The sequence below is a fragment of the Vulpes lagopus genome, chromosome 6 (genome assembly GCF_018345385.1).
Source record: "Vulpes lagopus strain Blue_001 chromosome 6, ASM1834538v1, whole genome shotgun sequence".
Classification (NCBI taxonomy): domain Eukaryota; kingdom Metazoa; phylum Chordata; class Mammalia; order Carnivora; family Canidae; genus Vulpes; species Vulpes lagopus.
Genome location: NC_054829.1, coordinates 81,929,153 through 81,947,416, shown reverse-complemented (window position 1 = coordinate 81,947,416; position 18,264 = coordinate 81,929,153).

The window sequence follows — 18,264 nt, the reverse complement described above, 5'->3', positions numbered from 1 at the left end:
AGAATAGCAATAGTAGTAGTTTAACTTATATTTGACTGTCTTGATACATTTTTATATTAACAGACACATGCATACTATTTTTTCCGAAATCTGTTTTTTGTCTTGTTTTAAAATTAATATACTGGGGCACCTAGGTGGCTCAGTGGTGGAGCGTCTGCCTTCGGCTCAGGTCATGATCCCAGGGCCCTGGATCTAGTCCCACATCAGGCTCCCCAGAGGGAGCCTTCTTCTTCCTTAACCTATGTTTCTGCCTCTCTGTGTCTTTCAGGAATAAATAAATAAAAATGTAAAAAACAAAACAAAACAAAAAAAATAAATTAATATACTGTTTTCTTTGACTATCACATATATTTCAAATATTTTCCTCTGAAGTTTATCATTTTCTTTTTCCTTCTGGTGCCTATTCTTTTGCAGATGTTTTTGTTTCTGACTTAGTTAACCATGTCCCTGCTTTTTATTATGATGATGGAACTTAGTGGCATGTTAGGCAAGGCTTCCTTTCCTATTCCCATATGAAAATATTTCTTTTATTTTCTTGTTACTTTTGTTTGTTTTAATGTTTAAATATTTAATCCAGCTGTAATTTTTTTCTGTGTTTCTTGTGAGGTCACAAGAGAAATATATGTTTTCCCAAATGTACTGCCAATTGTTTCAAACCACTTATTTGAAGTCCACTTTTGCCATAAACTAAATTCTTCTATAACATTGTTAATTGGATCTTAGACTTGATTAACATGTCCTCTTCTGCACTGGTTATCACAGTGATTCAATGACAGTAGCTTGAATTGCTTCAAATTTAACAAATTGGAAAGAGTTAATATATTTGCAATATTTCGTCTCATCCAGGAACACAGGTTGATTTTCTATTTATTCTTTATTATATCTTCCTATAAAAGTTCTGTAGGTTTCTTCATGAAGGCTTGACAATTTTTTAGAAATGTTTATTCTAGAGTATTTTGGCTGTTCTTGTTTATGGACTTTGTTTCCCATTTTGTCTTCCAATTGCCTGTTTCTGGCATGTATTATCCCCCCCCCCCCCCTTTTTTTAGGTAGGCTCCACACCCAGAGTGGAACTTGAACTCACAACCCTGAGATTAAAAGTGGTGTCCTTTACTGACTGAGCCAGCCAAGTGCCCCTATTTCTGGCATGTACAAAATCTGTTGACTGAAATGAGGGGTTGTTGAGTGTAATGGCCAAGAAAAAATTCTTGAGATGTTGTCTGATGCAACTTAGTAAGTTTATTTAAGTAGCGTGGGGACCGGACCCATGGGCAGAAAGGGCTGCACTTTTGCTGTATGGAGCTGGTGGTTATATGCTTAGTGCTCAAGGGGGTAGGGACATCCAGGGAGTATTAGATCATAAATGTCTTCTTTGAATTTCTACTGGTAAAACTGCTTTCGCAAGACTTCTCTGGTGCTTATCGTTCAGTTCAATATTATCTATCAGTGAGATACCCAGGAGTCATGAGATCCTTTCAGGGTGTAGCAACGGGCACATATTTGATCTTTATCAGAATGGTGCAGATAAGCCTTCTGGGCTAAAGTTGAATATTTTTCTGCTTCTATCCCTCATCAGTTATATTTGGTTTCTTTTACATATAGCCCCTGCTCCATAATATTGTAAACTCCTAAAGGCCATGGGCTTTTACACATCCAGCACATTGTGCTATGCTCAATGTGAACAGGATGTAGGATACTATTGTTGACTCTCATACTAGTTTTTTTCATTATATTCAGCAGCCAAGTGGAGGGGAACCTCAGGTAGCAATGATATTTGTGAAAACTGGAAAATGATTGAAGATAGTGTAGTGGAAAGAGATTGGAGGGACTTAGGAGTCAAGCAGACCTGGATGTAATGCTGACTTTGCCACTTTCTAGTTGTGTAATTTTGGCATTTCTGAACGTGTTTATTTCTTAGTCTCATTTTTGAACTTAATTCAGAAAATGAGCTTGGAGTGCCTGGGTGGCTCAGTCGATTGAGTGTTTGACTCTTGGTTTCAGCTTAGGTCATTATCTCAGGCTCGTGAAATCAAGCTCCATGTCCGGCTCTGTGGTCAGTGTGGAGTCGTCTTGTCCCTCTCCCTCTGCTTCTCCCCCCTCACTCTCTCTCTTTCTTAAATAAATAAATAAATAAATAAATAAATAAATAAATAAAAGGAAAAGAAAATGAGCTGACATACACAAAGCATATAACTGGTCCTCAGTAGGTGTACCAGTGTGGATGGCTGTTATGATCATTATGAATCCATATTATCATGTAACTAGATCTATCCATTAAGATGCACATTTAAGAAAGCACAGCCTGGCCTACATGAGTTGCTTGTGTGTAGATTCAGTGAACATATTTGAATCATCATTCAAGGCAAATGATACAGAAATTTTCTTTTGTTTTAGATTTTATTTATTTATTCATGAGAGAGACACACAGAGAGAGGGGCCGAGACACAGGCAGAGGGAGAAGCAGGCTCCATGCAGGGAGCCTGACGTGGGACTCCATCCCATTACTCTGGGATCACGCCCTGAGCCAAAGGCAGATGCTCAACCACTGAGCCACCAGGTGCCTCGATACAGAAGTTTTCTAAAATTCTTCCTTTTGAGAAATATGTTATCTGTTGGTCTCCACTCTGTAATAAGTTTTCTGAGAACAGAGGTCAAGTATTACCAATCTTTTTATCTCTAGCACCTGGTGCAGTGATGGACACAATTTAGGTGGCTGCATTTCATAGTATGAAGTATTTATTTAACCAGTTGCCTACCTTTATTTGTTGTTGTTATTGTTGCTAATACAAAAGATGTTGGCTTCTTATCTTTGCTAGGAAGTGTAGCGTTTAAGAGAGGATGTGTAGGGGATCCCTGGGTGGTGCAGTGGTTTGGCGCCTGCCTTTGGCCCGGGGCACGATCCTGGAGACCCGGGATCGAGTCCCACGTCGGGCTCCCGGTGTATGGAGCCTGCTTCTCCCTCTGCCTGTGTCTCTGCCTCTCTTTCTCTCTCTGTGTGACTATCATAAATTAAAAAAAAAAAAAAAAAGAGGATGTGTAGATGGCAAACATCTCTGCAGGCCACCCATACGCAACTTGTTTTATTATAGTTGGTTTTAAATCCCATTGCTGTGTCAGGGCCAGCAGAGGGAGCACAGAGCACAGCTTTGAAGGAGCAAGCTGCTGCAGCTGTACTGGGAAAGCAGGAAAAAGGCCACTGAGGAGTTTTACAGAGGAAGTAAGAGCTAGGAAGAAAGTCATTCCCCATTTGGTTCTCTTTGCCCTGTTCTCTTTTGTAACTCATTCAGGCCCTGGAAGGCCTCTTCTCACCTTTTTTTTTTTCTCCCCTTGCTCAGCAGCTTCTCCTAACTTTCCCCTTTCCTTAGGTTAGTTACACAGTAAGACGCACAAGACCCATGTTCTCCAGGCTAGTTTCTCTTTTAGTCAGCTCAGTTACTTAGCTCAGATTCAGGGTTTGGACATTGATGAGGGTCCCAGAAAAACACTGAAGAAACCGGGTGCCTTGATTCACAGTTCCCACTGTCAGAGCCATTTTGGAGGGGGGTAGGGACTGAAAGGGCTGGGGTTAGATTTCTCTCTGCATGAGGAATCAGAGAGGCAAATGAAGACTGGACAGAAGGTTGTAGGGTTTCTAGAGAGTGGGGGAAAATGCCACTTGCTGCTTCATTGTCTTGCAAAAGCAGATCTGTGGCACTCCGTATTTGAGAATCTCTTGAATTGTGAGCCACTACTGTCACTGGCAGTGATTGCATCTCTCAGGTGTATTGGAGGAAGAGATAAAATGGTTGTGAACTGTTGTCTTACAACTCAAGTATGAAATTCTCTGCCTGTTGCTTAAGGTCTGCTATTGTCTTTCCCAACCCCAGCATCTCTCTAAATTTAACCTTCTTCTCTGCACATTAATCATCACCATAGCCAATTTAGTCTGCTCACGGATCTGAGATCATATTATGCTGATTCCGGGCTGGAAGCTTTTGTTCTTGTATTTTTTCCCCACATTTTCCTAATTCTTCTTCCATCCTTCATAACCCAGGTGAGGACCTTTAGAGGTCACCAACTGTACTACTTATTTTTTCACAGTATAGGTTTCAGCCATTAATAGCATACATTCTTTGTTAACAGGTCTGTTGGGTATAAAAAGCTTATAAGTTGATTGTTTGGAATGTAGAGCACGTTTCTCTGCAGAAATATGGTAACTGAGTCAAGGTGTATTTGAAATAGAAATAGTTGAAAACAATCTTTCGTAATTAAAATAGCAACTCCAGTGATTAAACAAAACAGGGAATCAATAAGATTGAACTAGCTCACTCTCATTCATCTTGGTGCTAGTGTTTAAGGAAGAGCAGGTTTAATTAAAGGAGGATAGAGAGGTGTTGGAAATTAGTGGATGTTCTGAATGGGCCTTATGGAGCAATTTCATAGAAGACACTGGCTTTTTGTTATGTCTTTATTACTTTACAACTCCTGACTCTGCATTTCCATAATGCTGGTGTCTGGCTGCTAGTGCTTTAGTACTTAGCCGTGGTTTGGATTATTTTTGGCTTAAAAAAGGTTATGGGAGAATGTCAGAAAAAATGGCAAAATAAAGGACTGCCAAAAATATTCCCCTTCAGAAGAGCAATAAAAAAAAGGCGATTTTTTGGGAGAATTTATTTTGTAACATACACAATTATTTAATCATTGTGTTGTATAGCTGAAACTAATATATATCATCTATACTTTAAAAAGTTTCAGAATTAAATTTTCAGAACTCTAGAAGTTAACTAAAGGCCTGCTGACCCAAGGATCATTTATTCAAGAAAAGTGACTGAATCTTAGTAAGAATAGTGACCTCTATGGCATTTTAACTTACCCTAATCCCACCTCCCACTTTGCAGTAGTCTTAATAATAGTCTATATTCCTGGGCAGTTTGGCAGCCACTAGAGAGGGCAGAATGAATTTGGAACTCTTTCAAAGCCCCATTCTCATAGAATTGTCATTATGTGATCTGTCTAGTGGTTCTCCAGAAGAGTTCACTTACAAGGCTGACTCAGAGCTCATTCAGTGCTAAAAACCTTCTCCTCCCACAGGGAGCATTGTCAAAACAATTATAGGCAAGGATTTCAACTTGCAAATGCTTTAGGTAATGGATAACTGTTGGGGAAACAGTATACCAAAAGCTCAAAAGGAATAGTTGATGAATGTACTGTCTGTAAGGGCTTTGAAAAGCTCTGAAATAGTTGTGGTAATCTAGAAGTCCATGTTATATAGAAGAGCTCTGAGCATGCTGGGGAAAGATGTGAGAAGGCCCTAAGCTCTCATGTCTGATTGAGCTTGAGATTTTATGCAAGTAGGAAGTGAAGGCTGAGGTGGAGTTATAAACCACTCTTTTTAAAAAATATTTATTTATTATAGAAAGAGAAAGAGCACAAGTGGGAGGGGCAGAGAAAGGGAGAGAGAATCTCAAGCAGACTGCACTGAGCGCAGAGCCTGATGCAGGGCTCCATCCCATGAACTTGAGATCCTGACCTGAGCCGAAACCAAGAGTTGGAAACTTAACCAACTGTACCACCCAGGTGTCCCATGAACTGAGTTTTATTTTATTTTATGTCATTATTATTATTTGTAAAGATTTTATTTACTTATTCATGAGAGACACAGAGAGAGGCAGAGAGAGAGGCAGAGACAGGAGAAGCAGGCTCCATGCAAGGAGCCCGATATGGGACTTGATCCTGTGACTCCGGGATCATGCCCTGAGCCAAAGGCAGATGCTCAACTGATGCACTACCCAGGCATCCCTGAACAGAGTTTTAAAGGCATGCTCCAACACCTACACAGAGCTGCTCACAACAAAGCCAGGGATATTTAGTTATTCCAGCTATTTAAGGATATTTCTGTCCAGTCATTAGTTGACCAATAAGCTAACTAAATAGAGACACTAACATGACAAAGAATATAGACTTTATAAAATTAGTTCAGAAAAGTCACTAAACAAGTAATTACTATAATAAGTGGCAACAACAATAAACTCTGTAGGTGAGGTTGGTGGATCTGATCGTTAGAGTTGTCACATTATATTGTTTTAAATGTCTGGTTCTTAAAAAATCATGAGACATACACAGAAACAAGAAAATATATTCCATAAAAGGACAAAAATTGATCAATAGAAATTATTCCTAAGGAACTCCAGGTGTTGGATTTATAAGACAAAGGCTTTATTGTATTTATTTATTTATTTTAAGATTTATTTATTCAAGAGAGAGCATGAGAGAGAGAGAGAGAGAGAGAGAGAAAATGGACAAACAGGGGGAGGGGCAGAAAGAGAGGGAGAGAATCTCAAGCAGGCTCCCCACGGAGCATGGAGCCTGACATGGGGCTTGATCTCATGACCCCGAGATCATAACCTGAGCTGAAACCAAGAGTCAGACACTCAACTGACTGAGCCACCCAGGCACCCCCCCAAGACAAAGAGCTTAAATCAGTTTAAATATTCCAAAGAATTAAAGCAAATCCTATCTAAAGAATTAATGTGTAATAGTCACATTTCACTAAATAGAGAATATCAATAAAGAGAAACTAAGAAAAGGAAACAAATATAAACCTAAATGAAAAAAAATCACTAGAGGAGCTCAACAGCAGTTGAACACGCAGAAAAAAGAATCAGGGAACTTGAAGATAGATATGTTGATATTATTCAGTCTAGGGAACAAAACAAAAAAAGTAAACAAAGTAAAACAAAGCCTCACAAATCAATGGGACACCAGTAAGTGTTTAATAATATAAGCGTAATGGAAGTCTCAGAGGAGAGGAGTGCAGGAAAAGGGAAAAAAAGTGCATGAAGAAATAATGGCTGCAAACTTGACAAATTTGATGAAAAATATTCATCTATACATCCAAGAAGTTAAAACAGATCCACATAACATAAACTCACAGAGATCCACCCCTAGATATATTGTAATGAAACTTGAAAGCTGGAGAATCTTGAAAATAGCAGGAGAGGGACACCTGGGTGGCTTAGTGGTTGACTGTCTGCCTTCGGCTCAGGGCACGATCCTGGGGTCCTGGAATCAAGTCCTGCATCAGGCTCCCTGCAGGGAGCTTGCTCCTCCCTCTCCCTCTGCCTTCGTTTTTTTTTTTTTTTTTAAGATTTTATTTATTTATTCATGAGAGAGAGAGAGAGAGAGAGGCGGAAACACAGGCAGAGGGAGAAGCAGGCTCCATGCAGGAAGCCCCATGTGGGGCTCGATCCCAGGACTCCAGGATCACATCCTAGGCTGAAGGCAGGCGCTAAACCACTGAGCCACCCAGGGATCTCCCTCCCTCTGCCTTTGTCTCTGCCTCTCTTTCCGTATCTCTTCTGAATAAATGAATAAAATCTTTTAAAAAAAGAAAATAGCAAGAGAGAAGGGCCTCGTTATATATATATAGGAACCTCAATAACATTAATAGCTGATTTCTTATCAAAAGCCATAGAAGCCAGAAGCCAGTTGAATGACATATTCAAAACGCTGAAGGAAAGAAAGAAGAAAGAAAAAAAAGGAAGAAAATACATCACTGTCAACCATGAATTCAGCATCTGGCAAGGAAAAATTAAAACACTGACAGATAACAGGAACTGAGAGAGTTCATCATTTGCAGATCTGCCCTGTAAGAAAAATTAAGTAAAAGAACACTCTACAGTAACTCAAATCCACATAAGAAATAAAGAACATCAGTAAGCACATAGTTAAGTTTAAATGATAATATAAATGTAGCTTTTGTTTGTTACTTCTTCCTCCCATATCTGATTTTAAAGACAAGTGCAGATGGATGCCTGGGTGGCTTAGCGGTTTAGTGCCTGCCTTCAGCCCAGGGCATGATCCTGGAGTCCTGGGATCGAGTCCCACATCAGGCTCCCCGCATGGAACCTACTTCTCCCTCTGCCTGTGTCTCTGTCTCTCTCTGTCCCTCATGAATAAATAAATAAATAGAGTCTTAAAAAAAAAAAGGACAAGTGCATAAAGCTATGACTATAAATGTATGTTAATAAGCACACAATGTATACAGATATAGTTTGTGATAATAACAGTGTAGTGGAGTGGTGGGGAAGAGAGCTGTTTAGAGCAGTTTTTATTTTTTTTTATTTTTTAAAAGATTTTATTTATTCATGAGAGACAGAAGAAAGAGAGGCAGAGACATAGGCAAAGGGAGAAACAGGGTCCCCACAGGGAGCCTGATGCAGGACTCGATTCCAGGACCCTGCGATCACGACTTGAGTCAAAGGGAGACACTCAACCAGTGAGTCACTCAGGTGCCCCTAGAGCAATCTTTAAAATATACTACTGAAATTAAGTGAGTATTAATCAGGATCAGGTTGTTATAAATTAGATATTACTGATAATCACCAAGGCAACCAGTAAGAAACGAACTAAAAAATGCATAAGAAAAGAATGGACAAGGGAGTTAAAATGGTACAGCAGAAAATACCTATTTAACATAAAAGTTAGTTATGGAATCAAGGAACTAAAAAAATCAGATATGTAGAAAACAAATAGCAAAATGGGAGATGTAAATCTTATCAGTAATTAAATATAAATGGATTATATACTCCAATTAAAAGGCAGAGATTGGTAGGATGAATTAAAAAACATGATCCAACTGTATGCTGTCTGCAGCAGACTCATTTTAGATTAAAAGACACAAATAGTTTGAAAGTAAAAGGATGGAAAAAGATATACATGTGAAGACTCTAAGACCAAAAACATTATTAGAAACAAAGGAAGTTTTATAATGAATAAAGGGATGATTCATTAGGAAGACATACTTTTTTTTTTTAAAGATTTTATTTATTTATTCATGAGAGACACAGAGAGAGAGAGAGGCAGAGACATAGGTAGAGAGAGAAGCAGGCTCCATGCAGGGAGCCTGATGTTGGACTCCATCCCGGGACTCCAGGACCATGCCCTCAGCCAAAGGCAGATGCTTAACCGCTGAGCCATCCAGGGCTAAGACATGCTTATAAACATCTGCACATAACAACAGAGTGTCCCATTCTATGAATTTAAAGCTCCTAGAATTGAAGGAAAGAAATAGCAAATTAAAATATAATAGTTGAGACCCTAATGCTCCACTTTCAGTAATAGATGGAATAGCTAAGCAGATAATTAACAAGGACATAGAAGAATTGTGTAACACTATAAACCAACTAGACTAATAAACAACTGTAGGACACTCCATCCCCAAGGAGAACACACGTTCTTCTCAAGTGCACATGGAACATTCTACGGGATAGACCATATATTGGGCCATAAAAAAAGCCTCAATAAGTTTGAAAGGATTGAAATCATTACTAAATATGTCCTATAGCTACAAATCAATAAAATTAGAAACCAATAACAAAAGTAATTTTGCAAAATTCAAAATATATGAAAATTAAATAGCACATTTCTAAAATAACCAGTGGGTCAAAGTAGAAATCACAGGAGTAATCCATACTTTTAGATAAATAATCCATACTTTCAGATAAAGGATATAGCTAAAAAAGTCCTTAGAGGGAAATTATTTATAGAGGTAAGAATCCCAAATACAAATTCTATAAATTGATAGATAAATATGGAAGACTATTCAAGGCATGTATCCTGTGATAGCAGAGAAGAAGGAATAAATAAACTCAGTCAAGCAAGCTCTTTCTAAGCCTCTGCTTGTTACCTCTGTTAATATCCTGTTGGCCAAAATAAATTACATGACAGAGTCAAGGGGAGGGACATGACACATTCCTCACAGTGGGAGGGCCTTGGTGCTCTCCCTATTGTATGTCCCTATAATATTGCTTGTTTCTGTTTCCTTATTTTTCAAATAGGTATAAAAGCCCAAGACAAAGCAGTGAAAATCATGTTACTTCATTGTTTAAGATCTGTGGTAGTGAATTAATACTGAGCATGAGTTCACATGTTAGAAAATTGCTTTAACTGTGTATTCTAATCATTGGTATCATAGAGGAAATATTTACCTGTTGTTATACATTCTCTAATCAGCAGTGTCAGTCCTATTCAGATGCCGTTGTTTAAAAGGTACTGGAAGATGGTTCTTTGATTAGGCTTATCTTTTGAGGGTGGCCATTTTGAATAGAGAGTCTTGCTGGGGCTCTATTAATTAGTCCAGAATTAATAATCAATCCTTCACCAACCTGTGAAGTTGGAGGGTAGAATTGAAAAAAGCCTGAATATTGTATCACATAGACTAGTTTTTGTATTGTCCACTTGGTGGTAGAGTTGTTTTTAGGAAAGTGTAAACGGTAATGAATTAAGTAAAAGAGAAACAGAATCTCATGAATTCCTTTCCATGAGAAAAATGCAGCATGCATTTTTAGTAGGTATTTGTCTAGGCAGTAGCATTACTTTTATTAAAGTGAAGAGATAATGTAATCCAGGGCAGGTATGTTCATATGATAGATTTTTTTTTTTCCTGAAGAGGTGTGATAATTCTATTTGCAATATATCAGATGAAGCTACTTGATTACTGGTTAGAGTTCAGTGCTCAAAAATATAGATTTTAGAAATTGTCTTAATTTGGATAATCCTAAACTCCATCTTTTTTTTTTTTTTTTTTTGTAATTTAGGAAAATCTTTGTGTAAAGTAATACTCCTTATACAATGTTGTCTAAGTCTCTCCTACTGAAACTGTGGTTTGCTGATCAGCAACACTGGTATCACTTGGACTTGGGAGCTTATTAAAAATGCAGAATCTTGGCTCTTACCCCAGACCTACTGAATCAGACCGCAATTTAACAAGATCCCTAAGTTTTCTGCATGCATTGTAAGATGCACTGTTTTCCACTGGTAAAATGCAAGTAGTGGATGTGAGGTCAAAGGAAAGAGAGATAGGACAGATATCAGGACTGGAATCATTTAACAGACATTCACAGATTTATTCTGAATTTTTAATTGCTTATTTGAAGCCATCCTGAAATACTCATGCTCTAGTGCTGGAGATTATAAACATGAAGCTACCTGAGTTCTTTTAGATTCTAAAAGAAAGAAAGCAGAGCTATGTCAGTCATTCACACACTCATCAATCAATCATTAAAATATGGGAGATTCTGGAGATTGGTGTTCTAATCCACCCAGCTAATAACTAATGGTGTCATATTTGGCAAGACGTTAATCTCTTAGTTTTTAGCTTCTTTATCTGAAAAATGAGGTAGTTGGACAGGTTTATCCTTTTCAATTTTTCTAAAAATGCTTTGGGTTTAGGTATAGTTAGGGCTGATGTTCAGCTGGTAAACCCAGGTAACCCCATACCTGTCTTTGAATGGGCATCAGTTCTGAGTGGCTAGTGCTGGCGTCCCACTGGTTGTTACATAGTTTGACTGCTCCTGTTAACTGATGATTGAAGGGGAACTAAGTACCAGGGATTTTTAGGAACTAAGTATTATCACTATTAAATAAGTATTATCCTTGCAGGTCATGGATTCAGATAAATGTAAGTATAGGCCTGCTATATAAGAAAGCTGAACTCAGTAGTGCAGGGAGTGGAAAGTACATGGGCTTTGGTGTCAGTCTTGGTTTGTATCCTAGTTTGGCTGTATGAATTTAAGTACATGACCTACACTCACTTGGTATCAGCTTTGTTTCATAGCCAAAAAATAGTATTAATATAATAATATATCCCGTATAGTTTAATTATGAGGAATTAATAAGATGATTGATGTAGACAACCTGGCAAATAATAGGTGCTCAATGAATGTTAGTTTGCTTTTTACTTATGTATCCATATAAAGAATGACTTGTATATACACTTTGTCTTCTGGAAACCTCTATGTGATATACTGAATGAACAGAAACACTATGAACCTTAATAATAATAAAAGAGGATGGGGTGCCTGGGTGACTCAGTCATTTAAGTGACCGACTCTTGATTTCAGCTCAGGGTCATGAGATCAAGCCTGCATCAAGCTCTGTACTGGCTTTAGAGCCTGCTTGAGATTCTTTCTCTTCCTCTGCTCCTCCCCCGATCCCTCTCCTCCATGCTCATGTGCTCTTTCTCTCTCTCTTAAAAATAAATGAATCTTTAAAACAAATAAAAGAAGATAGCTAACTTTTAGAGCAATTCTAATAGTTTCAGTTGGGGAGGGGGAGTTTATATCTTTACCTAAGTCTCTTGCTTAAAATCAAAGATGACTTTCTTCTTTAGGCCAGTGGACTTTCAACTTTTTTTACTTGCATGTCCTCTCTAAAAATTATGAAACCAACCAACAAACAAACCAACAAACCTGGCCATGTTTTCCACATACATTCTTTTTTTTTTTTTTAATTTTTTTATTTATTTATGATAGTCACAGAGAGAGAGAGAGAGAGAGAGAGGGGCAGAGACATAGGCAGAGGAAGAAGCAGGCTCCATGCACTGGGAGCGCGACGTGGGATTCGATCCCGGGTCTCCAGGATCACGCTCTGGGCCAAAGGCAGGCGCTAAACCGCTGCGCCACCCAGGGATCCCTCCACATACATTCTTAAGTTTACATCTAAAATTTTTCATCATAAATTTATTTTTTTAAATATTTTATTTATTTATTCATGAGAGACAGAGAGACAGAGAGACAGAGAGAGAGAGAGGCAGAGACACAGGCAGAGGGAGAAGTAGGCTCCATGTAGGGAGCCCGATGCGGGACTCAATCCAGGTCTCCAGGATCATGCCCTGAAGGAGGTGCTAAACCGCTGAGCCACCCGGGCTGCCCTCATCATAAGTTTAAATAGCTGCAAAAGATGCAATTTCCGGTGTACTATAAATATTACCATTTAAAAGTAAAACTACTGTTTATCTCTCTTAGATTTCAAATATTTAAAGTTCATAAAGAAGCATGCTGGGAAATTCTAGCTTGCAAGGAGGTCCATTCTGTATTTTTACAATTCTTAGGAGTGAGCAACAGCTTGGTAAGGACTTGCTTTCCCCAGTGCCTCAATCTTTGCCTTGGGTGCTTGCTTATTTAATTTCATTTCAAGAAGAGAAGATGAAAAATTACATATTATTTCTGACAGTTCAACACTGCATGTTTGAATAAAAGGGAGGTTGGCAGAGTTTTTTTTAAAGGGCCAGGTAGTAAATTTTTAAGACTTTGAGGATCACATAGTCTGTGTCACAACTACTCAATTCTTCCTTATAGTGCAAAAGCTGCCACAGATAGTAGCCGATTGGACAGGGCTGTGTTCCAGTGAAGTTGTTTAGTCTATTTTTTTAAAAGATTTTATTTATTTACTTGAGAGGGAGTGAGAATGAGAGAGTCTGGAGAGAGAGGGAGAAGTAGACTCCCCACTGAGCTTAGACCCATCTCAGGACCTTGAGATCAGGACCCAGCCAAGGCAGATGCTTAACTGACTGAGCCACTCAGGTGCCCTGAAGTTATTTATCCTATTAACAGTCACTTCCTACACCCCCACACCAGCCCTAGTAATAAATGAGGCATTTACCTTCTATCTCTATAGATTTGCCCAGACTGGACTTTAGGAAGCTTACTCACTTGTTTTGACAATTCTGTAAGAGCCTAATTCTTTGTATTAAATTCATTTCTGCTTAACATGTCTTGAAGGGCTAATGTTTCTTTAAAAAAATATATGTATATATATATATATATATTCATTTATTTATAAAGTAATCTCTACACCCAATGTAGAGCTCAAACTCACAACCCCAAGATCAAGAATCGTATTCTCCACTGACTGAGCCAGCCAGGTGCTCCTAGGGGCTTCTGTTTCTTTTCTTCTCTTTTCTTTTTAAAATATGTTATTTATTTATTTGAGATAGAGAGAGAGAGAGCATGAGCATTGGGGAGGGGCAGAGAGAAGCAGACTCCCCGTTAGGTAAGGTGGGGTTCTGTTTCTTGCTCTGAACCCCAATAGATTCAGGCAGAGTTAAAGGATAAAGATGAAGGATGTAGCATTTTTATTTTTTTAAATTTTTTATTTATTTATGATAGTCACAGAGAGAGAGAGAGAGAGAGAGAGGCGCAGAGACACAGGCAGAGGGAGAAGCAGGCTCCATGCACCGGGAGCCTGATGTGGGATTCGATCCCGGGTCTCCAGGATCGCACCCTGGGCCAAAGGCAGGCGCCAAACCGCTGCGCCACCCAGGGATCCCGGATGTAGCATTTTTAAATTTTAAAAAGGAGCTTTTTTATTAGTGTGTGATATATAAGTATGAAATCACTATGATTTTTAGATTCAATTGTATACATTTTAAAATATCAATATTTACAGCATGCCAAAAATTATATCCTTTGAAATTATTTATAATTATGGTGAAAAAATTAGATATTTCATTTAAAACTGTGCAAGATACATTGTTAACAAAGTTGTTAAAGGTGAAGTGCAAGCAAAGGAGTCTGAAGTTTTGTATTAGGCTGGGCATCGTTATCCCTAGACTAATGTTCTTTGAAACTAAGGCTTTTGACTATACTTTTTGGCTTCAGTCTTTTTTTTTTTTTTTTTTAAAGATTTTATTTATTTATTCATGTTGGCTTCAGTCTTTTAAAAAGTTTACCAGCTTTTGCAAATCATTGTTTCCTAAGATGACAAAGCAACATGTATTTATTATTTAAAACTTTAAAAAATATTTTATTTAAATTAAATTTGCCAACATACAGTATTTAAAATTTTTGAACAAAACAGAAGTGATGGTCCTACTTCTAACCACACTTTCTAGAGGTTAATCATAATTAACAGATTTTTATCCTTTGAGATCTTTCTCTGACACGGAGCTGTAGAGAAACTTAGTGGGTACATTAGGTGATTTCTTGAGGTGCTTCCTAGCATCTAGGATTTAAATACAAATTCAGTGCTTTTCATTGAGCTCTCTTTGAATTCCTAACACAGTGCCTTACTTCTGATGCTTAATGAATCTTTGTTGATACTGACCTCTAATTTAAATGATTCAAAGCCTTACCAAGAAAAAACAAAAAACAAAAAACAAAAAACAAAGCCTTACCAAGGAGCTGAAAAGCAGATCATTTAAATGTGAGTCTGAAGTGTGCGTCTTTATTGGGGCAAAGATCCTTGGCAGAACCAGTGTTTTGTTTTTGTTTGTAATTGAAGATTTCATTTACTCTTTTTTTTTCATTCACTCTTTTTTTTTTTTTTTTTATGATAGTCACACAGAGAGAGAGAGAGAGAGAGAGAGAGGCAGAGACACAGGCAGAGGGAGAAGCAGGCTCCATGCACCGGGAGCCCGACGTGGGATTCGATCCCTGGTCTCCACGATCGCGCCCTGGGCCAAAGGCAGGCGCTAAACCGCTGCGCCACCCAGGGATCCCTCATTCACTCTTTTTAAAAAAAATTTATTTATTTATGATAGACACAGAGAGAGACAGAGGCGGAGGCAGAGACACAGGCAGAGGGAGAAGCAGGCTCCATGCAGGGAGCCCGATGTGGGACTCTATCCCGGGACTCCAGGATTGCGCCCTGGGCCAAAGGCAGGCGCCAAACCGCTGAGCCACCCAGGGATCCCTCATTTACTCTTTAAACAAGTGGATACCTATTATATAAAAATAACAAATGTCTTTTTTCTCAAGTAAGATGTTCTAGATCTGAACAAAACGAAGTGATTCCTCATGATATATCATTTCAGTAAAGATTAATACTAATAATACCTGACATTTATAATTGCTTTGTATTTTAAAAATTACTTTGTGGGATGCCTGGGTGGCTCAGTGGTTGAGTGTCTGCCTTTGGCTCAGGGTGTGATCCTGGGATTCCAGGATCGAGTCCCACATCGGGTTCCCTACAGGGAACCTACTTCTCCTTCTGCCTATATCTTTGCCTCTCTCTGTGTCTCTCATGAATAAATAAATAAAATATTTTGAAAAAAATAAAAATTGCTTTGCATTTTACAAAGTACTTTCAGATATATTTTATTGGACCCTAGTGAGGCAGATTGAGTAAGGGTTATAACCATCCTTGAGATGAATAAATGGAGACTAAGAGAGGTTCATCCACTTACTCAAGGTCATACAGTTAGTGGTGGAACTTTTGACTAAAACATTTTTATTTTAGTGTTCTTTTACCTACACAAAACATTGCCCAGCAATTGCTTTTATTAAATTAGAATTTGACTTTAGATGACTTTGAGGAGTAATTATGGGATGGCTGGCATATACTTCTATAATTTTCACTTACTGTTGCACAATTTTCTTGTCTTGGAAGCTAAGTGACAGTTTAGCACTATTAATATAACTTAGTAAGTTAGTTGTGGCCTGAGGAGGGTGCTCTTATTCAATGCAAGGTTTGAGAGTTGATGTTAAATTTAGCTTATAACGTCACATACTGATTAAATAAATGACTATGAACTCGAGCATATTTATCTTGGACCAGATATGTATGTACATACACACACACATACACAAACACAAATGTATGTATATTTATTTATATATTTATATATACTTGTATTACCTATTCAAAGAACTGGAATCTTGTCTTTTTCCCTTACTCTGAATATACCATAGAGTTAAAAGAATAAAGAACCTTCCAAAAATGAGGTTGATTTAACTTTGATTCTGGAGGAAGGGTGTGAGGGGAGAAATGAGACTGGATCAAGCCAGCACTGAGAAGATGGTCAGCAGCTGGTGAAACTCCTTTAAGGAGCCCTTCTGACTCTTCCTCTAAGCCAGTCCTGACAGGACAGACATTACATAAATTGGATTCCCTTGTGTGGGCAGTCAATTTTTGGATTAACCTGTCTAAACATTTAGCTAACACCAAAAATGACGAAGTTTACATTTGTTTTTCTTGATTTACTGGTGGAAAAAATTAACCTTTTTTTAAAAGCCAAGCTGGACTTTATGGACTGACTTGGGTAATATCTTTTCCTGGCTGGGCCAAGTTCCATTCCCTGCACTTGCCACTGTCACCCACGTACACACATATTCAGGTCTCTCTTGAGCAAGTGTTGCCATCCACCCAAGCGTGGGAGGCCCTAGACAGATTAGGAGCATCAATCTTATGGTCTGTCGACCCAATGATCACTCTCACTGTCAGGCCTCTAGACAAGACATTAGTTTATTAAAACCCATTATACTGTGGTACATTTAATTCCTTAAATTAAATAGTGTCAGACGGCAGTGACCCTGCCACTTCCTAGTCTAGAAACTCTGAGCAAGTTACCTAACCTTTGGGTTTCAGTTTTCTCATTTGCAGAATGGGGCTAATAATGGTACCTACCTTAAAGTATGGTTGTGGGGATTTAAAGATGCTGTAGGAAACTGCTAGCATATGGCCTGATGAATACTTAGCATTATTAACTATCCTTGGGTATATGCCCCAAGCTTAGGGGGTAGGGTTTTTTTGTGGGGAGGGAGTACAGGACTAGTAATAATAATTTTAGGAATAATAAGTTGAAATAGGGACCAAAGAAAAATTCCTGTAAAATCATAAGCAGGAACTTAATAAATAATAGGAACTTAAGAGGGAAAGATTCAAGGTTCACAAAGAAAATTAGTGGTCATTTTGGGAGATAGTGTCCTGGGTCTGAGTGTTGGTAAAGGGGGATCATGTTAGACTTGGAGATCTAGCAACCCCTTCCCTAGCCATCTATTAGGAGGGATGCCTCAGTGTTAAACATTTCCAGAGTGGTGGCTGGAGCAGCTCAAGTAAAGGAAGATCAGTACTTGCATTATACCCAGGAAAACAGGGGTAGGAAAAATGTGTAAGTTGGCACCTGAAATGATGAAATTCAACAGTGTTTCATTGCGTGTCTATTCCTTTTATCCCTGCAGTGTTCAGCTCTTTCAGAGTTTATTTTTATATAATTGAAATAATGTATGTGCTAATGATGTTTTTAGTCAAGCAAAATCTCTTGTTTGGAGATCTCAAATATTTTTGGTTTGGCAAACTTTTTATAGCAATGGATTATTCTTAACATAGCATTTGAAGTGATGTATTAGTGTGTTATGATTTTTATTGCTAAAAAATAGAGGATTCTCCCAATATATATATACAACATTCAGGTAATATTCTCTTACTTATCATCATCTAAATTTGTTTTAAACTTGCCCTCATCTTCCTTCTGTTTTCAACTTCCTAAATGCTGCAGAGAGAGGATGAAACAGAATTTATGTGAACTAGACTTCCCTGAGAATTTATGTGAACTAGACTTCCCTGTCATCTATTAGAGCTAATAGGATGCCTGGTGGACTCAAGAAAAGATACCAAAGAGTAGTATGAATTTCTGTGTATGTGTGGGAGATAGGCTGAGGATGGTTATGTAATAGGAAAGGTGTGGTCAGCTTAGAAGAATTAAACTTTAGTTATCTATTTTAA